We start from the raw sequence: 25,999 nt of genomic DNA, 5'->3' as shown, positions 1-25,999 counted from the left end.
GGGTACCGTCACCAGGTCGGGTTTGGTTGCTCCGTCCCCTGCAGGCTCCCTGCCCCAATCCGCCGGAGTTAGTGGACCAGCCCCGGAGCTCACGGCCCGGTTCGAGTGCCCGGTGTGTTTCGACTAGGTGCTGCATTGTAGTCGACCAAAATCCCGGACGATTTTCAAATTCCCCCCGGATAGTTTTTGAAGTATGAAAAGTAGGACATGTCCTGGAAAAAGAGGACGTCTGGTCACCCTACCATATAAACAATTTTCAGTTTGCTCATTGCAAACCAACCAATCAGCGCACAGCTCATTTAAATATTCATGAGCATACTATAATAGGAAGAAAACCTCTCGTTTCATTCTAGGACTTTTGACCAGGCTTGCATTAGGGCTCATAGAACAGCAAATATGCCATTTTCAGCTCAACCAATGTCACACACCCTTTTCAGACACCTTAGGAACCAGCACCAAATACCCTATATATCATTATATGACCCCCTTAAAAGAGCTTTTATTGAATAGCACCACAATTTAAGAGATTATAGTCCAGAATACACATAAAGCATGACTTCAGAGAGTTTAGGTAGCTAATAATCTCCATGCTGAGTTGAGAATAAGATATTGACTTGCCTTGGATAGGGAAAATATTCTCCTTCAGCCCACGTTGGGATTTTTTTCTGACCTAAATATTTTACCTTAGAATCTAAAGAGAAGCAGGTTGATGGATGAGTATGAATTAGTGGCAGGTGTTTTTTAATGTACATGATTTTCTTTCTCCCTAATAATATCCTAAAACTGTCCCTCTCAGCTGATGTAAGCATAAAGCAACTAACTCTCTCTCTGTGACTCAGTTAAATATGAATACAAATAAAACCTTGAAATCAATATTTGTTCTTAACCTCAGATTATATCACACATTCTGAAAGAAAAGTGTACATGTATATTTCAGATGGAAAAAGACATCAGAACAGCATCTTTATAACATGAACATAGAAATCTGCATGTCACACTATTAAAAAGACCTTGATATGAACCACTGCACCTGACCCTCTCTCATATAATCTCATCTAGCACTTCTGAAAGATGCTTACCTAACATTTGTAACACATAAATCAATCTGAAAAGAACTGGTCACCATAGAAACAGCCACGTCAGCTTGACAGAAAGTCAATAACACACGACTAACACAACAAGTCCTAGCCTTACTTACGTGTGGCCCCTGTTCAGCACACATGCAGTTTGGAACATGTTGCAAAAGTAAGGTAAAACAAGTCAACATGGCAGAACAAATGACAGGGAAGCTGGTTAGCCTTTGTCTCTTTGCTTGAAAGAGTTGCTCAGTATTTTTTTAATTATATTCTGTTGATAGGTGATAAGCCTTTAGTGTCTTTCCTGTAGTAAATAACGACCATAACTACAACCTTAATGAACTTCTAAAGCTGGGTTCTTCATCCCTGCTTCTCAGGACCCACTGTCCAGCATATTTATGGGAGGGGGGGTCCTGCCTCTGCACACATAATTTCAATAATAAAGTCATTAACAGAGCTTTACTTTTACAGCAGAGAACAGAACAGAAAGACCAGAATATGTAATGTGGACTTTTCTCATACAGGAGAACCATTAATAATGCACCTTTCAGACCACCGTTGCCTATATAATACTATATACACACATGCTTAGGGAGCTGATGGACCACTTTGTGGCATTGTCTGTGAAAAATCATCTGATCCTGAGTGTCAACGAAATAAGGGAGATGATTATACATTTCTGAGGAAACAGGAAAAAGTCAAATTCTATTAACATTGCATGGAAGAAGTGCAGGTTGTGGCTGATGGAAGAGTATAAATACTTTGGTGTTCATCTGTACAACAGACCCGACTAGAGACACAGGTGTGAAGCTGTCTACAAGAAGATAAAGAGAAGACTGGACTTGTTAAGGAAGCTTAGGTCCTTGAGTGTTTGCAGCAAGATGCTGCATATTTTCTCAGTCTGATGATAAAATCTGTGTGATCTCCTCTGTCATCTGAGTAACAGCATCAGAGTAAAATACAAAAAAAATATATATATAAAAAAGATGATAAAGAATGTGTTTTTTTTTTTTTTTTTTTTACTCTTCTAGAACCTCTGGAGATGAAATTACAAAGAAAAATTCTTCATAAAATGAAGGACGTTAGGAACAATAGTGAGTATCCTCTTTAGGAGATTGTTAAACAACAAAGTGTCTTTAGTCAAAGACCTCTCCAGATCCAATGCAGGACAAACTGCTACAGAAGACTATTTCTGCCTGCAGCTATTAACTCCAAAAACACATCCCTGAAAATAAAAAGAGAGTTAAGACCGTATTTATTTTCCCTTTCGGACCAATCAAATATTTTGAACTGAACTGAACTGGATAATTGTCTCCTCCTCTGTGAACAACTGGCCAAAACAAACCTGACTCTAGGACTAGTTGCTAGCAGTGAGGAATTAAGTGCAGCTAACCTAGTAATATAGTAGGATCTGAACAAAGCCTCCTGTAAAAACTCTGAGCTATGGCTTTAACATGGAACACAGAAACACTAAGGACACCCCTTGCAGTTTCCTATCAGTAAAATATTCCCAAATATGAGAGTAATTATTGAATTGTGGATTTCTTTCTCCTCCTTTTTTAAGCCTTTTAGAAACAACATTGTTAAAATTGCCTTATTTAGAGTATAAAATAAAATCATATCCAAATTTAGTCTCAATGCAGCTAGTGGTCAATCAATGGTTTGCAAATTAAATGAAATGTAATTGCTGAGATAAACTCAAGCTAGAAACTTAAAATTATAAGAGGTGAATAACCTTGCACCACCTTTACCTCATAGGTCATTGCACAGATCACCAATCCTAAAATAAATTAGTTTCTGTTTTAATTTGCTTTATGATGTGCTCAGTGACTACAATTTCCATCTACGTTCTGTACTCTCAAAAACTAAAGTGACATGTTCCAGACCTCAGACTATTATCTTGCCTAAAAGGTATTTGTAACTGTTGTGTTTTTCTGCATTTATTAACAATTACTTTAAAGCTTAAATATACATAGTAGATAGGTTATGTTTAAAACTAGAGTTGGTGTGAAACCTACAGCATTCTGAGTTGAAATTCCACATTCAGGAGACGTTTTCTGTTAAGTTTCTCAAGGTAAAAGACAGAAATTGTCAAATTCTTTTTTTAATGGTTTTTACAGCACTATGCTGACAGGAAAGCAGGTATGAGAGAGAAAGGGAGAGAAATGCAGCAAAGGACCACAGATCGGTGACTATTGAAATGGGATGTCAGATTTTTTTTTCAGTCAAATTTCCAGAAATTTGGAAAAAGGGGAACAGAAAATGCATATCTTTTAGCATTTGGCTTGAAAGAACCAAAACAGAGAAAGAAGGACTGAGGCGAGATGATGGTGGCTGGAAAAACCAATGCATGATTACTCTGACATGAACTGAGACATGAATAGGGCCAACTAAAATTAAATGACTGAATGATGAAATCAAAGCTACAGGTGAAATAAAGGTAAATAACCGAACAGAATGACAACCACCAAACCAAGCGGGGATTAGTGCGAAGGGTATACTAAAGTACATAAACAATGTTTCTAACTAAACTAGCTGTTACAGACCGTATCCTGTCTTTTAGGTTTACAGAAGCAAAGCTAAGCAGCTAAATGCCTGTGCTTCTGTGAAGGTGATGGATATCAGCCAGAGACTGAACAGGGCTGTGACAGTTGTGCTTCCTGTCGAAAAACGAAGTTAGCCTCGCTATCCTACCACAGACCGTGGGCAGACAAGTATCAACTTCCTGCCCCTGCACTTCCTGTTATTCAGGACCCTTCTGTTTACCCTCAGCAGGGAGGGAAGTCGGGGAGAAAGGAAGAAAAGGAGGAACCTCGTAGGGACTCCCTGCCCAGTTTATCCTTCCACTTATTACCTTCCTGAAAGCAAGTCCGAGACTAAACAACAACAACGAGCTCATCTCCTGTGGCCCTGCTCTGCCATTTCAGCATGGATCATTACATAGGCTGGACAATCTGCACAGGAGACTGTCAGCCCCTGCCTTTAAAGCAGACAAAGAGAGATTCTGCTGGTTATTCAAACACCCTGTTGGTTACATAAGAATGAATCATAACTCAAAACACAAGCTAGTATACATTGAAGCAACAAATTTATGACAGAAACATATTCTGGAGAATCCAACATCCTGTTCCTGTAATCCTAATTTGAATTGATAAATGATGTCTGTAATAATCCATGGCACTGCTTTTCGGTGTATCAAACTCAAAGTGTCACCGCCCTTATTCAGATATGATTAGCCTTCGGGCTGACTAAAGACACAAGTGTGCCAGCCGTAATCCATAGTTGTGGTTAAAAGGCGCCTTGATGCGACTACAATAGGATGGGAACATCCACCTCTTTGTTCTTGTGTTCATCAGGAGGTGCTGTACCTGTAAATGGGTGTGCTGGCCTGAGGGGAGTGGAGGGAAGCCAAGCCTCTCTCGCATTCTCCCCCTTGCTCTTTTGTGAGAGCGTGCTTATCTCCCTCTCCAGCAGTGAAAGACAGGATTGTGGTCTTTGCAGCATCACTAGTGTTAATGTCTCATGATGCTAATCTGACATGAGGCTCATCGCTCAACAACCACTTTCCTCTTTCTTTCTTTCTTTCTTTCTTTCTTTCTTTCTTTCTTTCTTTTAGTTTCTCTTTCACATGATTTACTCTCCTTGTCTTGTTTCTTCCTTTCTTTGAACCCATACCATACATTTCTTCACCTACGTTTCCAAGGCGACTAATGAGATATAATTAATAAGAGCTATTGCAAGGACATTTGAACAAAAAAGTGAAACGCAAGCCTCTGAGAAATGGAAAAGGGGGCATGTCTGCAAAACCTGGAAATGCTGCAGCACTTCCCCTTTCTCTGTAGGGCAATGGTGAGGGTGCCATTTCTCATACAGAATAATAACTTCAAAAGCATTTCAAGGAAAGATCTGAATGACTGTGGTATGAACTCGGAAGGTGTAAACTGCACCAGGCATGCATCAATATCCTTTTTTTCCAGCCGATACTATTTTGTGGTTTTCTTTGAGGTCTGATAATTCTCATGAAGACTGTAAAATACAACGGATAAAAATATCCTTAATTTAAGACAGGGCCACTCAGACTCAACAAATAACACAATGCAAATTCTATTACAATCTCAATAACATCGATATTTAGTTCACCGATTCTCTATTATTTGTTTCCAGGCTTTGAGATATCCATATCTTTTGAGATAAACTTAAGCATCTCAGTCAATGAAATACATCTCAGGTGTGGGCACGACAGCAAGTGACATATTACCAAATATGTTGACATAATTAATATATGTTAATAGAAAAGAAGTATTTCGTGACTGCTATATTCCACTTATAAAGTTATGAAAGTTATGATTTGACGTACTATGTCACACTATTGAAGGTAGTAGTTTTGAAGCCAACACTAGATTAATAACCTGAAACTGCTGCATTAAATCATATCTCCCTGCCTTTTATCTACTAAACTAGCTGCTGGTGGTTTATAGTCTTTGAGTGGTATTAGATATTGGCTCTAACGCATATGATGAAAAGAAGATTTTTTTTTTTTTTTGTTTACCCGCCGATCCATAGAGCAGCTCAAGGAAAATATAATTATCATTTGGTCCATTTATCGACTATGCAATACAATCTGGTTAATCATAAACGGATTGCAACCAACGTAACATTTTTCGCTTGTTTCATTCAGCCTTCACCAATCAGTCTGCAACTGATGCAATTAAGAGAAAAAATGCATTGTTCATAAGAATTCCCGACATGGACAGCCAAAAAGCCAGCATCTAGAACCTGCACTGAAATGGCAGCCAAGCAGACAGTGAGTGGTTAATCTGCCCTGATGATTGAGAGCTTGTCCAACTCTCAGATGACCCAGCTATAATCCCACATTGGATCAATGCAAGTTCAAACAATCCTCCATGCTGCTAGCACCTTACTTGGACTGGGGGATGGTGCTAAGATTGAGACCAGGAGACAGAAAGCTACTTAACACCTAAAAAATGACATGAAAAGGAAAGAAAACCCCACAGGATGAGCCTTCTCTCACAAAGAAAACCATTTCTAGTGTGCATATATATATATATATATGCATTTAAATATGGGCCACATTGTGCAGGGAGCTGAATGAAAATGTTGTCGCTCCCTCAGATAAATCTTGGGACATGGATCCAATCTAGCAAACACGAATGAAGATGAGTGGATATAACAACCAATAACCGAAGGACATCGTAGGGTGACAGCCCTACCAGACAGGCATCCTCCGTCTCACTCTCATAGTTCTGTCAGGGGATAAGAGGACTATGCAAGGTGACTTTGACTAAGTGCCTTGGGGGTTTCATGAGAAAACGCCATTGACATTACATTAATTTCATATCTCTTTTCTAACTGACTTAGAGCCAGAGCTCCAGAAAGCAGGACAGAAAGAATGAAACAGATGCTTTTTTCCATCCCCTTAAAGGAATAGTACACCCAAAACATGATTAGCCTTCATTTTCTACTCACCTCCATGCTGAACAACACTCTGGAGTACTTTTTTGATATCTCAAATGCATCTGGAGATCTGGGAGGCTTCTTGCTGTCTGCTGACATTCAAATAATGGAGGTCCATGGCGCCCGAGACAGAAAGGTCCATAAAAGTCCACAAAAACGTGTCAATATTCCTCCATACTGCTCGTCCAATGTAATCCAAGTGTCCTGAGTGGGTAGCATCCAGAATTTACTCGAAACGAAGTCATTTAGAATGTTTTTAGAGCATAAACAGTAGTGTATAGGATTTCCTAATAGCGACCCCATGCGCGCTCACGATTCTACGGAAGCCGGCAGACCAAACCGGAAGAAAGTGCGCATTCAGCGTCTGGTCTGCCGATAATGCAAGCGTAGAAGAAGAAATGTGCTGTTTACCTGTGCAAAGAAAGAAACAACGAAAGAAAAATGTCTGAGGACTTCAGTGTTGAGGAAGAGCATGAGTTCTTTGCCGAGCTGAATGCGCTGGTTTGGTCTGCCGGCTTCCGTAGAATCGCGAGCGCGCATGGGGGCGCTATTAGGTAATCCTATACACTACTGTTTATGCTCTAAAAACATTCTAAATGACTTCGTTTCGAGTAAATTCTGGATGCTACCCACTCAGGACACTTGGATTACATTGGACGAGCAGTATGGAGGAATATTGACACGTTTTTGTGGACTTTTATGGACCTTTCTGTCCCGGGCGCCATGGACCTCCATTATTTGAATGTCAGCAGACAGCAAGAAGCCTCCCAGATCTCCAGATGCATTTGAGATATCAAAAAAGTACTCCAGAGTGTTGTTCAGCATGGAGGTGAGTAGAAAATGAAGGCTAATCATGTTTTGGGTGTACTATTCCTTTAAGGCATTGGTAGCATGGATCTAAAGTGACAAATAGGTAACATGATCACCTATAAACTTACTCCTATTTTTAAGACTCAACAGAGATGGATAAATGCCAGTCAGAAACTTTCCACTGCACTACCAGACTGATAGCAGGTGTTTGCGTAGAGGAGAAATGAAAAGAAGATAAGAAGAATAGAGAGAGAGAGAGAATGAGTGTAAAACCATGTAGAAAAACGTAACGGAGACGGGACTAGAAGAAGCCCCCCCTACGCATCCCATCCCACCTCTGTGGTAGTGTGCGCTAGCAGTGTTGTAACATAATTACTGCTGGGACACTTCTATTCCCAATGATCCATTTGCGTCAGTCAGGTTTTCAAGCCCAGCCAATGAATGGATTCTTAGTTTCTCAAGGATAAAGAGATGACCCTCACCTAACAGTTATATCCATTTCATCTAGGAAAGCAACTCCCCTCCTCAAGGTAAATCCCTCGATGTGCGTTTGAGTGAAACTTTCATAAACAGAGACAAAGATGATACATTCCTTAAAGAAAGGAAGTAGGAGCTATGCCATAATAACGATTACTGAATAAGACAGAGAAATCATCAAGAAGCTCAGTTGGTACACCTGCTAAAGCAAACCGTCGGTCCTGTCATATTTTATCAGAGTAAGTTTGATTTTAAAAAATTTAATAGAAACCCTAACAATGTCTGGAAGAGTTAGGCAATTTCCCTCTTTGAGGGTGATGTTCTGCATCTGTTGGATTTGTATCTGCTCTAACACGCTGCAGTCAAACAGCTGATTTAACTCCTCATCCTATCACCAAGTTCTGCAAGGTACTGATAAGGAGCAAACCATTTGATACACTTAGGATCAAGTGGTAGAATATTGAAAATACACAGCATACTGACCCTGAAGGACCGGACTTGTTTACGTCTGTTCTAAAAGGAACTTTTTAAAGCCTTTTGGACTTTTTCCAGACTAAAATAATACAATTCAAGCAATGGCCAATGAGTGGCAAAAACTATGGACGAAAACTGAAAATAAACAGTTTGAGTTGAGAATATAGGTTTGTTTGTTTGAACTCATATATCTACTCCCTTTATTAAGAATCCACTTTATATTGAAAAAGATGCATTTTTCAGGGCCAGCTCACCTTTGCCAACTAAGTGATCTCCTCTTCCTCGTTGAGGCAAAGCATCTGGTTAAAACCTTACCCGGATGCTAAATGTGTCCTTGACGTAAGATGACATCAATGTGGGGCTTCTACAAATATTTCAGTAAAAAAAAAATTTGTCAGATATGCATTGACCAAGTTTCACTTAATCCATTGAAGCGTCTGTTTGAATTTTACAGATACAGTATTTTTTCCATCAAATTAAAAGTAATTTTAATGTTTTTCTATAATCTATTGAAGTAGGTCTAGTAGATTATAAGCTTTATGATGTCAGTTGGAAATTAAGAGAACTATTAACTGCCTGTTTAAAAGTAATACTACTAAACTCTAAATAAAGCATTTTGATATCTAGAACCATTATGATATTTCTCTAACAGACTAATCTTTTAAAATCATCCAGCCTATATATGCAGCAGCAGATATAGCAACACAAAAGAGAGTCTCATAGGAAACAACTTGCTTCTTCGTGTTTATCTTTTCTCGGGTTAACAAATCCATCTTGACAAAAAAGTTTTCAAGTGCTGTTTCTATGACCCTTCTGTTTCAACAGCTAAGTAATATATGAATACTTCCGATATCACACTTTGCTCTGGTAAATTGTGCTACATCTTACACGTCTACAAAGGCACTTCTCTTTTCATATTTGCACTCACTTTTTTTTTGTTTTGGCAGTTGCACACAAACATAAAGATGCATGCACAAATGAATTCTAATACATGCATGGTCCTTGAGGTTCATAAATTAGCATTAAATTACACTGGTGCCATAGTCGGGTACAGGATGACGACATTCGTCGATTTGCATGGTTGTCGATCAAGAGTGGATAATCTCACCAGGGGGCAATACTAATGCCAATCCCATAGGGAACAACCCCACCCCCCTCCAGGAACCCACCCAGCCCCTGACATAAACACACACGCACACACACCCACACACACCGCAGGAACGCTACATCTATGTTAAGTGTCATGGTGGGCTTTTGATGTTGCATAGACCGTAACTCAGAAATGGTAAACAGGAGAGATGAACCAAGATCCTCCTCCAGGGGGAATCCACACCGTGAGGATATTAGAGACGTTATGCATAATGTGTCTTAGCAGCGGCACATTTACCCAATCTTGGCAATGAGAACTCAAATTAGAGTCCAACATATTCAGTCTAAGTACTGAATTTTAAGGTACTTTAAGACAGACAGGCGGACAGACGGACTTCGTTGTCGTTGATGTGGACGGACGGACGGACGGACGGACGGACGGACGGACGGACGGACGGACGGACGGACGGACGGACGGACGGACGGACGGACGGACGGACGGACGGACGGACGGACGGACGGACGGACGGACGGACGGACGGACGGACGGACGGACAGACAGACAGACAGACAGACAGACAGACAGACAGACAGACAGACAGACAGACAGACAGACAGACAGACAGACAGATAGATAGATAGATAGATAGATAGATAGATAGATAGATAGATAGATAGATAGATAGATAGATATTTGAGAGTCTCTCCCACAATTTATTTTACTTTAATGGAAAATAAAATCCAAAAACTTCAGAATAAATATTTGATTTTCCCATTTTTATCTTCCACTCAATGCCTCTTTCCCAGTGTTCCATTACATAAAAGGTTTATGCAATCTGAAGAGTGAGGATGGCCATGAGTCATAACAACAGCAAAAGGCACTAGCTTTAGAAGCACAGATTTTTCTTTTCTAGCATTTTTATGCCACACAAGGACTGTTATTCATGTTATATTTTTTTTATTAAAAGGAAAAAAAGTTTTTATTATATGGCGTGTACTCACTTATTTACTCATTACAATGTGCAGCTGAAGGATGCTGGAGGTCTTCCATGTAAATCTGTAAATTACTGAATATTATGTAACTAAGGTTCAACAAGGTCTAACAGGAAGGCAGCTTTTTGAACTTAAATGTAACAGATTATGGAGTTTAGCTGGATTTAAAGGATAATTAGCGGTGCAAACTTGGTTAGCGCTTATGAAAAAATCAAACTGTCACTCTGATTAAACACAGATGAGATTAAACATAAAACTTGTAACGTGAATAAATACAATTAAAATTAAAAATGTTATTGCATCTAACAGAAAATACTAACACTTTCTGCTATGCCTCTAAATCAGTTTGTTGGAATTTCAGTGTTAAACAGTGCATGTCTAAAGGTAAGAAAAGCCTCTCCATAGCACGGCATAGCATGGAATTATGTAAGGTTATTACTGAGTTACTGCTGCAGCATTTGATTTACAGTTGCATTGATCTGTAACAGGTTTGCACATGTATGGAATAAAACTGCGGTGATTTATGGAAAAAAAAAATGTAGACATGCAAAAGGAAATGCAGGAGGGTTTATCTGTTGGTCTGCTAACACATAACGGTGTGACTTGGTATTTTAGTCTACGAGATGCTTACCTGTTTCTTTGGAGACAGAACTGTTTCCAAACACCCAATTTTGTTTTCTCTGAACAAGGGAATCATGTAGCAGTCTTTGCTGAGCATGTTAATAATGTTGTTTCATACAGCAGTACAATGTTAACACTCCAAACTTCCTGTAGATTGATTGATTGATTGATTGATTGATCACACAGTGGAGAAATTTATGCCGTTTACATGAGTATTTATATAGATGGATATTTATGTTTATATATATAGTTATTGCACTGGGTTTCAAATATAGACAAACAGCTATTGCACAAGGTATCAAATGTTAAATTTCACATTATACATTGCACAAGTTTTTATTGTTGTATTGTCGCATTGTAGGATTTGGTTGCAGCACCGATGAATGACCTGCGGGAGCTCTCCGTTTTACAAACAGGGTGTAAAAGTCTTTCAATAAAGGAGCTGCTCAGCTCCTCTACAGACTGGTGCAGAGGGTGGAAGGTGTTGTCCATGATGGATGTAACCGTGGACAGCACCCTCCTCTCAGCCAATCCTTGACTGAGTCCATAATGCAGCCTAGGACGGAGCGGCCTTTCTTACTAGTTTGTTCATTCTCTATCTGTCTCACTCTGCGCTGCCAGGGGCCCAGCAGACAACAGTGTAGAGGATGGCTGATACCACCACATAGAAGGTTTTAGGTAGGAACCTCCTCACTCCAAAGGATCTCAGGAGTTGGAGGTGGCTCTGGACCTTCTTATACAGGGTGTCATAGTTATAAGTCCAGTCCAGTTTGTTATTGACATGAACACCCAGGTATTTGAAACTCTCCACAGTTTTTATGTCATGCCCCTGGATGTTCACGGGGGAGTGAAGTGGTGGTCTTCTACTGAAATCGATCACAATCTCTTTGGTCTTACTGCTGTTAAGACACAGTTGGTTCTTCTCACACCAGTCCACAAAGTTAATGATGACCGATTAATATTCCAGCTCATTCCCCTGAGAAACACAGCCTACAATGGCCGAGTCATCGGAGAACTTCTGGAGATGACAGAGTACCTCTTGCTTCAAAACCACTACACAGCAAACAATCATATACGAAACAGTTTTACAAAGTTATACCAACTTTTGGATATGTTGTATGAACTATTTTCAGAGCATAAACGTATGGCCAAGATGAGTTAAATTTGCAGCTTTCTCCTTAAAGGTATAGTCCCGTAATTTGGCATTATCAAAATTTTTAATGACACTAACTCTTTTATAAAAAATGACGCCATCTTAGCTTTTTTCTTTTTTCTTTTAAGGTGTGATTTCCCTCAATTTATTAGTAGATTTAGCGTTTCTGTGTATATTTACAATAACAACATCATGTGTTCGGGGGTTATGTCACTGTGCATGCATACAATTGGTCAACCAGCCCAATTAATAGAGGCAAGTGAGTGTGGAACCCCCAGCGTAAAACTCAAGGGATAAAAGTCGAGTTGGAAAAACAGTATAACCATTGGAGTACACTAAAGCTGAAGCTCAGGAAGAATTCTGATGTTGCTGTCAAGTTGATAGACACATGAGTGCACGTAATTGCAAAAAGCGCAACTGGTGTTAGAAATGCTTTGAAGCTCTATCCTCCAAGGTGTTGGTTTCCCACGAGACATTACAGCACAGTCGGGACTTAATAACTAGCTGCATTAACAGCCACCCTCTGGCTTTCTGGTAGTTCAGCGTTATTGCCGGTAGATGGCGCCACGTCTGTTTATGTCACTTCATTGTACCAAGTGTTGAGGTTCTATTTAGGCTTAAAAAGGACAATCAAAACACCACAAGTACAGACGCTTGATGTATATAGCATTTTCTCATCTGAATCAATGTTGGTCTTTTTGGTATAAGCATATAAAGTAAATTTGCACCTTTAAATTTAAAACAAAAGTATCACAACTACTTCATATAAATTGTAGGTAGATTTTACTAGTAAGTGAATGGTTAGCACTCAGGAACATATCTGAGGAAAATTGTTTATGGTTTTGAACCAATGTCTTTTTAAAGCCTTGGCATACCTTGACACTTCTAAGTAGATGATGCCTGCTTCGATCTATAAATAAGGGATTTAACGATGATGAGGCCAACAAAAGAGATTTAACATGTAAATAATCAGACTATTTCTGCAGACTTGGATCAAAGTGTTTCACAAAGCAGATGACCTGTATTAGCTGTCACATGGTGCTGTGTGCAAAACCTGAGAGAAAGACACATAGACAAAGAGAAAGCCTCACAGGCAGAAGTTCATCCCTCTGGAAATCTTTTCCGATTCCTTGGTCAGCCCTTGGATTCTGACTCCTAGCCTCTTTCACATCATAGCTTCAAGTCAAAAGTTCCCACAGTCCGGTGGTTGATGATTAATGCCCCCCCCCTCTATAACCACCTTGTACAACGTGAACACTCCTGGCAACTAAAATACAAGCAGAAGAGTGGCGGGGGTGAGTAAAACAGAGAAACAACATGAAAAACAACACAGTCTGACATAAAAGCAGGACAGCAACAGCTCAGTGGTGGAAACACTACACCATTTTCACCTAAATCTGCAGCCCACAGATGGAAAGTGGACAGGGAGAAAAAGGGAGAGGACAGACGGGCCGCCACGCAAACAGCGGGCAGGCTTAACACCTCTCTCACAGTCACAGTCACACTGAGAGAGATCTGGAAGCCGGAGATGCAAAGTCAATCATTTCTCGATGCTCTGGATTCATAGAAAAGCTCTTCTATTGATATAATTGTAATTACAAATATAGACATTGTAATGGGGGATGATATTTAGACTGAAAACTGTAGAAGCCATTCATGAAAATGTTTATACTCTTATGTTAATTAGGAAAGGTTAGAGGGTCAGATTATTTTATCTTAAACTACAAGTACACATAAAAACACTGTTTCAGAAACTATGATCATCTATCAATGCTCACAATGCTGTTATCAGAAGAAAGGAAGAATATTTCAAACTGTACGTCAGAGCCCTACAGTGGACTAAAGGAAAGAGGAAAGGGGGGGTCACTTCCCTGCTCTGTTCATATGGCAGGTCTGCTCTGGAATAATGGGAGGAATCACATCCCCCTCAGCTGTCCCTGATCACAAGCCTTCTCTGACAAGCAGACTGAAATCCAAGGATGTTGACAGACGAGGTCTCCTTCCTGCAGCTGGAGATCCAGCTGGTATTTCCAGGAGCTCCTGGAGGTTTACTCAATGGCCTTGATATATGAGCTGTGACACCTAAGTCTCACAGCTCTAATTACTCCACCATCTACTGATAAACACTTTTACATGTATTCTACTGTCTGCTATTCTGGGTGGCGTAGTGGGAGGTTGGATTAAATGGCAATAAAAGCAATGATTTACAGACTCTATTTTAACACTCTGTAACACCACATAAACCTCTTCATCAAACAGGCTCTTGAAAAAGTTAACTCTCTGTACGCTTCAATTATTTCTCCGTTGTTCGTTTCATAATCGACTCCACGTACAAGCCAAGAAGTTAAAACTCTGATGAGAGAAGCTTTTAAGGTTCTCCAGTGGAGCGTCAATACAGCGGAGCATATTAGCAATCATGGGAGATCTTTGATCTTGAAAATTATATTATAATATATTCCTTAGATTTATGTTGGGTTTTTTTAAAGTCTCATTAAGATGCAGTTAAAATGCAACTCAGCAAATTGATGTCTATCTTAACTTCAGTTTTGCTTTATGAGGGATTCTGTTTGATTATCTAGTCACAGCGATTTGCAGCTGCATCACCTATTATACATCTAGTTGACACAAGATTTGAAGGTAACAAAATACTAAATAGAGGAAATAACAAAGCTGGCATCAGGGCACTGTTCTTAAGAGTATAAAGTAGTTTAAAAAAATATGTATATTTTCTACATTTTCTCCAGCTTCAACCTCAAAATTAAATACTTTTTATTGGATTTTATGTGTCTGATCACACAAAGTAGAGATATTTTAAAGTTTCACAAGCTTCAATCTGAGAAGTGATGCGATCCTTTTTACCAACCCCCTATTACTGCTACCTTAAATCAACTTATTTCAACTTTAGAAGTCAAATATTTACAGCACCTATAACACTAAGATTAGGTGATATGGCATATCATGCTTTCAAAAACTACTTTAACTGAAATCATCCCCTCAAGTAGATGACCTTGATTTAAAGGGCATAGAATTCAAGCTGTGAAAAATGCTTGTAACATCATGCTTCACAATAAACAATGTAAACATAAAGAGCTTAATATTTGCATCCAGTGTTATTACACAATTAGCTTTGTTTATTAGTTATGAGTATATATATATATATATATATATATATATATATATATATATATATATATATATATGTAACAAAAAGTGATCAACTGATGTCATTCTGAGGCTCCAAATTCTCCAAAAATCTAAACGCCATGAACGAAAAATGTGATTAACCGGTTAAATCAATGAATCACGCAGTCCTAACTACCACACAGAGGTCCAGATGTGTCATTTAGTATCAGTATTATTACAAATTTCTGTAAATGCCTCAGATGTTTATTGGAAAACATATAATTGTCATCAAATTTACTGGATAGATTAAAAAGCATTGAACAAAAAGGCTAATAAGAAACAGAAACTTAAAACTTAAGGCACCTGAATAATTATTATTCAGCATTCCTGCTACTGAAGTGCTGTCCCGATGTGCGTACACACGTCTTTCCGAGCTGTTTTGAAAACCATTTTATTTCTCTATCATATTATTCCAACAGGTTAATGATTTTTATAAACAATCCAGAGAAAAGTCTGGAATAAAAGTTTCATAAAAGTATATGGAGAACTGGCATACTATGGCAAGACCTTTTAACATTTTATATCAAAAGAGGAACAGCACTTATATATTTCTTCTAGAAAATGTTTCGGATTTTCTTCATTTAAAATTTTTAATTATTCTTTAATTTGGTTTATAATTACACACTATTACTGTTGGCCTATTGCATAAAATTAAATCAAGTACATGGTATTGTGGGGTTTTACTTTAAAAATCTCCACTGCATTTCCAGTGTCGATCACCACGTCAGAGACAACACACACAGTGTGATTCTGCTTTTTTTTTCTCTTTTCTGTCCAGAAACAAACAGAAAGAGGAGGAGAGAGCTAAAAGGTGCAAAATGACTCAACTTGTAAAAGTCGTCACCTTTGCTCCACCGCATGCTCCCAGCGGTCTGGCCTCGCAAAACCACAACGAGTGCTTGTGTAGTTTTTTTTCTTTTTTTATGCTCAGTTAAGGAAGCAGCAACCCGAACGGACTTAAACTTAAAGTAAAACGTCCATCATTTCTCTAAATAAGCATGACTACCCTTCAACATCAGGTGGAGGAGGTGAAGACGCTTCCTGCTTAGGCGTGTTTCAAAGAGCAAGCCACAAAAGAAAACATGGAGCTTTAAGCTGCTCTGCCCTGCTGAGCAGCTCATGTGCTGAGTGAGCCAAACACGATGGCTTACCACCTGAGGTCTGAGTCAAGGGCAGGACAGTTGAAAGGTCACTGCTGGCTGTCCTGCAATACAGGCAGCATCTCAGCGTAAAGCTTTCACCCTCTGAACCTACATCAGACAGCTAGAGGGATTAAAAAATTACTGGGCATTTATGAGCTGCCACTGAGCTGTGGTTATACGTTCAGGGAGCTATTGGGATACAGTCTGGCTGACACATGTGTTTTATATTTCTCAAAAGCCCCTTTTAAAATGTAAGAATCTTAGTATTAGTGCAACAGAAGTTGGTGTAAGATCTAAAAGGGAGTGCTTCATGCCCTTCATAGTTAAAGCTCTTACTTTGAAGCACTAAAGAAGTGAGATCTTAAGCTATAGGGAACTAAAAGTAAACTCTTTTCAGGTTCCAAATAGCACACTATCAAATAAAATAGATTTTTAAGATGACTCAGACACACTTCTGTCATTTGTATGGCATTGCTATTGGTATCAAAAAAATATAAACAGTAACACAGTAGAAAAAAAAATCATTAGCTAAGCCATGCTGCTACAGATTTCCTGGGCATGACATTCAGGAGGGCTTCGCCTATTTTCTAAATTTTTCAGCTAATAATTGCCTGGGGTTGGTAAAATTTAACTTTAAGGTGGTCGGTGGATCCTGATGTATGAATTAAAAGAGTAGTAACATAAAAGTAATGTGCCCTGCATTAATGTAAGGGGAAAATGAGAATTCCACACCCTTGATGCCAACGCAGAGGCACTATTCAGAAAGAAAAACTCATCAAAAACCACTTTGAGCCTGGGACAGAAATTGATGTTCCATAAATTCCCTTAATTTTCTCATAAAGACCTATTGGCTAATTGTTGTTTTGAATAGATAACCCATCATTAGCCATGTGTGTTGAGTACAGATCACTAAGAAACCCTGAAACAGTCTGAAAGCTTTTGCCTTTGGTTACTTATTGCTGATTCAAAAGTATATTCACATGCAATCAATCATAAATGAATCAATAATTGAACCGACACAGATCAATTTTTTTTTTTTCTTAACCAAACATCTGAGGCGTTGAAACACCAAAACAAAATATTCCCTGTTTGGTTTACAGGAAACAGTCTACAGTTAACTGCGGTGCAAAGCATTATCTGCAAGGCTCAACATTCTGCATGTAACCTCCAGGTCTCACAGGGGAATGCTGGAATCTCCATATTGATGATGGAGCTCCAACAAACAACGACTCATGTTACTAAGACGCCTCGTTTTAACAAGTGGAAAGTTATCCTTCCTCTGACAGCTTGTTTAACTTTAAGTTCAAATAGTGTTAGAATTTTTTTAAATTTACGAGTCATACAATGCAAAACAATGTAAGATGAGAACATTGGGCCACAGCAGAAACAAACTGATTATTTGGAGCCTCACAGCACAATTTTCCGACCAAAACAATTAAATGCTTAATTTCTTTTTTTTTAATAAAGCTCGCTTGCCAAGCATGCAGTACAGGATTTATCCAAGTGCTCCAGCATTTCTTTTGCAGAGCAGCCAAGTAAATTCAAATAACATGCAAAAAAAAAAGCTTCCCTTGTACACTATTGTGTGATATCTGTGAGGATTTTAATTTTCTCTTAAGAGCTGCAGTATAAAAGAACATCTTGGCTTACCAAACAAAAAACTATCCTCTTTATTGGACCAGAATGTTCTGTATCTATCTCTTATTGTGCACTCAGTGCATCCTTGGAGGGCAGCTCTCTGGTGTTTTGTCCTCCTTGGGAAAAGAAAGAAAAATGTCCTGGGAGGAGAAGAGCGGAGCAGAAAGACTTTTACTTAGTGATTCAGAGGCATGGTGTAAACGCCAGCGTTTTCTTTCTGACAACTGGCGTTAATTGCAGATCCGACTCGCCCACACACTCCACATTTCTCCTGGAAGGAGACACTGAGACTGAAGAGGGACGAGGAGAGCGGTAAAAAATGCTGCAGCTGCCCATTCCTTACACCATCACCACCTCTCATGCCTCCCTTTGACTGAGAACTTGTGCAAAGACGCTGACGAGCAATTAGACACGTTCCAAAAGGCATGCAGGGGCTACATACTTAACAAAGCTAAAATGGTTCACAAAGAACGGCAGTTATTAGCAATCAAACAGAAAAAATTATATCATATTTGATAAAATTATGCAACACGCAGCCGGACCGTTCTGAGAGATGGAGGAATTAGTGCAACAGTTCAAAGCGTGCGTGTGAAAGTAACATCTTGTGTGCCTTCACAGTCATCCCTTTGACTAATACTTGACACAAACTGTTAACACGGTATTCATCTCAGCCCAGTAGAAGTACCCCTCATCCGCACATTAGACATAAGAGCTCACGTGACACGGATCATCAGCAACAAGAACCATTACTGATGAGGCCTGGGGCAGCGTGCAAGCTAATGACTGCAGATTGGACGGTGCTTTAATGCTTTGCTTAAGAAATCACCGGCAACCAGCTGGTATGATAATGTGCATACCACTAGGGTAGTACGGACATAAAAAGGACAGTTTTAAAAAGAGTTTTGCGTAAAAACCATTTCAGCAACTAGAGTCATTTGAGAACAACAGAAACCATCATTAATTTTCTTTCCAGCTGTGTGAATCCTAATACAATCCCCCCACACACACACATATTACAGTGCACTGCCTGTCAGCTGGCTTAAAAGAAAGCAAAATAAACATTTTGTAAACATTTCCACCTACAGAGAAACACAGACAGTCTTGGTGTGAATACTAAAAGAGTTTCCACATGACTCTTAATAAGGTAACGCTGTTTCAAAACTAGAGCTGGCAAGCTATGAGCGCCATGTCTGACAAGCAGCTGACAGCAGACTGTCTAACAGCAGCTCATTAGATGCCCTGTGTTACTTTGTAACCCATTGCACTCGATGCAAACAGCACTTAAAAAAAGAAAAAAAGTCTAGCTTGTGTTTACTTGCTTAAGCGTTAATACAATCAAAACAACTAAATGTTTTTTTTCACCTCATAATTGTGCTAATCAGTGTTTATCTGTGATTATTTTGTCAGCAGTAGAAATAACTGTTGTCTTTTTCTTTTACAATACAGCATATTTATGTTTAAATGTTGTGAAAGTATTTTTCTTTGTTCAGTGTACTTGAGCGCCGAGAATGTCATGCCGAGCCTTTTTTAATGTTTATATATGCTTTATTTACTAAAATAACCAAAAAAGCTTTACAACTTTAAAAGCACAAATAACCGAATACAACTAAATGCCTCCTTCATTCTAACATGTATTAATAGAATGAGAAAAAAACAATGACAAACAGAAGTAAAAAAAAATTGTGAAAAAAAGTTACAAATTAGGATGTCAGTCTTTTCCTTTTCCTGGTTTAATCATATTTTTAGGCTCTTTAGAGGTTCTAATCTTCTGTTTATTCATAAAGCACAAAATAATACATCTGATTTGAATCTATCTTATTCATTTAAATAACACGCAGCTGTCATTTTGCACATCTCTGATGGTGCTGCTTTTTCCAAATAGCCAGTAGTGTAAAAAATGTCATTAGCTGTATATTGGTTATTTATTTATATAGTTAAAACACTTTATAGTACAGTATTTTATTTGTTTATTTTTTAAATCTTCACTATTATATTATTCTTATTTATAAGGTCCAAATTTGTGTGGCTATTTTTATTCTATATCTTTTTGCTGCTGTAAACACCAGAATTTCTCCATTGTGGGACAATAAAGGGATTTTCTATTCTATTCTATTGAATAAACTCATAAAAGTGCATACAGTTGCAATAAGCTTGTGCCATTATTGGGCCATAATGGCAGAGAGTTAATAAAGGTAATAGATTTTAATTATTTTATCCTTGGACCTATCCAATCAGGAACAAACTCTAATCTCTGATAAATCGATAATAAATGTGTCTATCTGAAATAAAAACTGTTCCCTCATCCAGAAGACATGTTTAGCCTTTCACTCAACAACCGAGGTCAGGTTACTGTTGGCTCCTGTCCTCTCTGGCTGGAGGTTAAGGTCATCAGGGAGCCAGAAATTCACAGAACCACAAGACACCGCTAGAAGCTCCAAAATCCCAACGCAGGCACAACCTGCCTCCATGTCCAACACTTATGCTGGATGTGAGACCCTATTTTAAAACTTCACTTGAATTCACCAGATTAGATTCAAATCACATGGACCGATCCTGTCACCTCATTTACAGCTGGTGAAATTTAATCACTTCATTACAATTTATCAACTCCAATATGCGCATAAAAATAGATGATTTAATACTTTTTAACATTGAGGGTGCTTTTATGTATGTTTTTTTCCAGCTGCATAACATTAGCACATACTAATTTGCAGCCAACTCCTCGTCTGACAACTTCTATTACCGTGTGCGCAGATCCACGGTGGCTCCACGGGGTTATTACGCACTGAATACTGTTTTGCGCCGCTTTTCCAACGCTTTGCGGACAAGATGACTAACTCTGAGGGATTTATTTCCTTATGATAACAGTTCAGAGATCTTGCAAGAAGCTACGTGGGAGCTTGTAACCGGTGTTTAATGAACATAAGTAAACTCTACTCAACTAGAAGTCAGGTACAGATAGGTGGGAGAAAAAAAGAAATGTGTCCCAAATCCACTCTACGTCTCCCTCTTGCGCTCCTCTCCTCTCCCTGACAGTTACCGCCGCCACACTCCGCAACATTGTTTCTATTTCCGTTACTCACCTTTACTCCCGAGTCCGTCGCTGTATATAGACACTCTATATCGGTGACTCCAGTGGATAAACGTAATTTCAGTTCACATTTACACACTGACTGCTATTTTAGGGGGAGCCGACAAACTCAGAAAAGGCCAATCTCCCTCTTGTCAGTGCGAGACTCCTCCCCATCTGACGAGTTGCCTGCTTCTCCTCTGCTCCCTCCCCTCCGATCCTCCTCCTTTCAGTTTTCTCGTAGTCCCACAAACCTGAGAAAACTCAATACAATTTAAACCAGTGACGGAAATCATAGCTAATATAATATAATATAAAAATAATATGAAATAATATAATATACAATTTTATAACCCGAAAGTATTACATATAAAAAAAAATATAGTTTCCTAACGTCCCTCTTCTGCTTTTTTGTATTTTTAATAAAATATATTTTCTTATCCTACATTTACAGTAGTAGTTGAACTGCATTTAAAGGTCACCTCCTGCGGCCAATTACATTCTGCAGCGTCTGTTCGGCATCCTATCAGGAAAGAGGGCAGATTTATTTTTCATACCATTATGTGTGTGAGGAGGATCAACCTTTAGGTTATTCTGAGAGTGGAGTGGAAGCAGGTCCGAATGAGAAACCTACTAATCAGTGGCGTTAACTATAAGCAGAGTCTGCAATTGCTTTGGGGCCCCGACCTCTCAGAGGCCCCCTATACAATTGTGGACTAGGATTCTTTGCAGATGGTGCAAAAAATATATATTTCGCAACTGCATTGCAGCCTTGTGTTTATGGTCATTGTTCTTGAGGGTCATAAACTGTCCCAGTTTTTGATATTTTGCTGCTAGTGAAATGTCTTCTCCCAGGTGTATCTTTACCTCCTAATCTGCTTTCCTGTCCCTGTTACAGAAAAGTATTCCCACAGCATGATACTGCCACCGCTGTATTGTATTTCACATTTAGAATGATGTGTTCAGGGTGAAATGCAGTGTCCGTTTCCCATCACAGAAAACAGTTTCCATCAAGGTAGACAAGTTTAGTTTTGGTCTCTAGAACAAAAATGTTGTCCACATGTTTTGTGGTAGCTTGAATGAGAGTGTATAACCAATTGTTGTTCTTTCAACAGTTTCTCCCAACTGAGTTATATATATTTACAGCTATTCCTTAATCAGTGCTTCTCATGTTAGTTCAGGTCAGGTGAGTACATTATATCTTATTTAAGGACAGGAGTTAAAAATGAGCATTAGCTGAAAACTTTTTTTTCACATCTCATCATTAGCAAATGTTTTTACTATGTTTGATGGCACTGACCTCAAATAAATAGATTTCAATCTGAAAATCTCCCACAAAGAGAAAAGACAATTAGAAGAAATTAAGTGATACAACTATTTGGTCATTTGTGCTCAGACCTCGGCAGGAAACATAGTGCTGAATTTTGATAGATATGCATGAACAGGAGTACAGAATAGGCCCGCCGCCCCCCAGGCCTGAAACTGGTGGTGGACTGGAGGTAGATAATGTCTGTCAGTCTGTAGACTGCTGATTAGCGAGACGGCATGCTGAGCTTTGTGGGGAGATCCAGTGGACTGCCTGAGATGATACAAGAGCTTAACTCAGGGACCTGGAAGATGGAAGTCTAGTTTGGATAACACAGGTTGAGAGAACCTCTCCAGGATGAGCAAGCATGAAGGGACAGTAGAGAGGAAAAGTTCTCTGTTGTGAAGAAACCTCTGGCAGAACCAGGCTCAACATGACGGTGTTCTGCCGGACAGGTTGAAATGAGACGTGGAAGGAAGCAAGAGACCAGGAGCAATGAAACTCCAATGAAGCTTTAGCTATGATGGTGGAGGACGGGCTGGAGTTGGGTTGAAACGGGGTCATCTGAATGAAATCACACAGCGCAACCACTGCCTGCGGACTAGGTAGCAGACGAGTTGCAGATTGGAGGCCTTATAAGATAAACGTTGGATGCCAATTGGCTTTTGTGATGGTATGGTTCAAAGCTGATTGGCTATGTCGTAGGTGGATGTAGGGGAGTAATCAGTTTCTTCAGTTAACTTCCGCCTAGGCTTCATTAGATGACAATTCTAAATAATTGATTGAAGATAGACTGCATTTTTACAGCACAACTTCCTTGATTAGAAATTTGGAGAAGGGTCCTCACTGTTCTCACTGTGTGTGTGTGGAAACTCTATCCCCAAACCAACCAGGTTAACCTCTCCGTGTGTTTCTCTTTAGCTTCATGGTGCCGTTTATTTTACCAATGCTGTCTAACTAACCTCTGAGGCCTTCACAAGGGCAGCTGTATTTATAAGTACATGAATGGTTATCTGTTGTCTGAGTTTAAAATTTTACCCTATGGAATAGAGAGCTATCCAGGTGTGTACCCAGCCTTTTGCGCAGCTGATGGCACTGGACACTAGCCCCCTTCAATGTTATCCATATTAGGGTGGTAAAAAAAGAAGAAATGTGTGGGATATGTTATTGCTACAAATTTTTTTTAACCATATCTGTATACCCAACCCATTTTGTGTTGTTTCCCTAGCCTTTGTTGATGCTGTTTTTTGTTTTTTTATAATGTTCTGAGGCCTTTAAAGGAGAGCTGTAGGTATACCAAGATTAATTAAGGAGACTGTTCAGTGAATAGATGATTTCTGCAGCTATTTGGTTGCAATAGAATTTATTTAGGGGCGTCTTAGCAAAGGCTGGTGAATACAAACGCATACCAATTTTTTTTACGTTTTTTTTTTTTTTTCCCCTGTGATGTGTGGTGCTGGGCATGTCTTACACAACATAAGCATTCTTAAAAAGAAAATGGTGCGCATCGGGTGGAATCTCTTCTATCTTTCTTTCTGAGGTAACCAGGTCGTATGAAAGTGGAAACTCCACGTGAGTTTTTTTCCTTTTTTTACTGAACATGTTTTCTCCTTTTTTGCGGCTAGACTGGGAGCTTCTAGTTTTGAACCACGCAGCTTTGTCTTTCTTTACTTTCCAGGAAGTAGGGGGAGTTTATTGTTCTGTCTTTTAAGACCCTCAACATGTATGTAGTCTTCTCACAGCATGTAGTAGGTTTTTGTTTTTAATTCTACCCAATCATACAGTAAAAATCAGGACTTTTCATACTTGAAATTAAGTTTACACCTTTAATTTAGGGGTAGATAAAAAAAATAATTTGACAGTTAAAATGGTTCTTATGATACAGTAAGCTTAAACCCTCATTCTACCTGGCTGTTTTTCTTTTTTCAGGGGTTTCAATGAAGAAGAAGATCGGTATTTTAACATCTATCGCTACCAGGCTCTTCCACAAGGTTACACCACATGCCTCTTTCTCCTTTCCCAAACATTGACATTTCTGCAATAATGTATAACCCTCATGTTCCGCAATGTAAGAAACCCTTTACATGTTCTGTCTTCATCAAAATAGTTAGATATTGTACTCATACCTACAGTAGTATGATACAATAGGATTGCAAGATGACATATTCTTGGTTAATAATGAAAACTGAAGACACATTTTTCACATCACAACTGACTCCTATTATATTTTAAATCCTTTGTAAGAAATCAGACCCCTGTGTAGCCGAAGATACTTACCTGTTGATCCAGCAACACTTTCACAGAGCCTGCTCCAGCTTCCACCTTTCTTCCTTTGAGTGAATTCACTTTTCTTATCTCGTCTTTTAGTTCACACTACAGCTCATCCCCTTTTTGATTCTCTCTGTCACTCTGTCCATTGATTAGCCTCAAAGCCAGACCAGCTGGCTTTGAATACATCCCCTCAAGTCTTGAGAGGGCCTGTCTTCACACCCTGCTCCCACTCTTGTCCCCTGGCTTCTCTACAGGCAGAGAGCAAGGAGGGGGAGCAGTTTGAAGAGTTGGACCCCTGATGGACGTTGACATATCGGGCATGCATTACGTGACAAGGCTTGGCTCAGGGCTCCCTGGATCAGCCACAGCTGTCATTCATTATTCCAGGAGGTGCAAATAATTTCTCTTCTTCTTATAGATGTGTGAAAAAAATTAATCCATTACTTCACTAAATATATTTTCTGAAAAATATTTCTTGAGATTGATTTCTGTTTAAGAAAAATTCAAGCTGAATCTTTTCTGGTTTCCATATTATATGATCCCTATCAGCACTTCTAGAAAGGAGATATGAAATATGATTAATCAAAATGTCCCACATTATGCAAAAATTTATATACAGCTTTAGCAGTCTCACCCTTATTGGCACTTAAGTTGTTAAAACTCTCGCAACCCCTCTGGACAGCAGTAAATCAGCAGTCTGTGATGATTTTTCTTTGCACACTCTGTTAATCAGTCCAGACATTTTGACATACAGGCCAAGATCATTGACCTGAATTTTCTCTAAATTTACTGAAAACTCAATAATTTTTATTGTAGCTGAATGTAGCTGAGTACATGTAACTAGTTATTACCCACCTCTGTATATTTATATATATATATATATATATATATATATATATATATATATATATATATATATATATATATATATATATATATATATATATATATATATATATATATATATATAGATTGCTCAAAAAAATAAAGGGAAGATGTAAACAACACAATATAACTTCAATCATTTCAAACATCTGTAAAATCAAACTGTCCACTTAGAAGCAACACTGACTGCAAATCAATTTCACATGCTGTTGTGCAAATGAAATAGACAACAGTTGGAAATTATTGACAACTAGCAAGACACACTCAATAAAGGAGTTATTCTGCAGGTGGGAACCACATACCACTTCTCAGTACCTATACTTTCTGGCTGATGTT

The 25,999-nt window shown here is 38.8% G+C and overlaps 1 protein-coding gene across 7 annotated transcripts in view; it reads right to left on the bottom strand.

Moving 5' to 3' along the window:
• mef2aa (myocyte enhancer factor 2aa) overlaps positions 1-25,039 on the bottom strand; it is a 95,304-nt gene extending 70,265 nt beyond the window's left edge. For 3 of the 7 annotated variants that reach the window (XM_038268746.1, XM_038268752.1, XM_038268751.1), the window contains exon 1: positions 21,215-21,395. The gene's annotated coding sequence lies outside the window, so the exon portion shown is untranslated. Of the gene's footprint in view, positions 1-21,214; positions 21,396-24,784 lie in introns of those variants that run through there. The other 4 variants (XM_038268750.1, XM_038268753.1, XM_038268748.1 and 1 more) reach the window with 3 other exon arrangements.
• Positions 25,040-25,999: the final 960 nt, after the last annotated feature.

Source organism: Cyprinodon tularosa, unplaced genomic scaffold (genome assembly GCF_016077235.1).
Source record: "Cyprinodon tularosa strain WSP-4 unplaced genomic scaffold, ASM1607723v1 ctg71, whole genome shotgun sequence".
Classification (NCBI taxonomy): domain Eukaryota; kingdom Metazoa; phylum Chordata; class Actinopteri; order Cyprinodontiformes; family Cyprinodontidae; genus Cyprinodon; species Cyprinodon tularosa.
The sequence above is the reverse complement of the archived record's forward strand: the minus strand, read 5'-3'. Positions and strand labels throughout refer to the sequence as shown.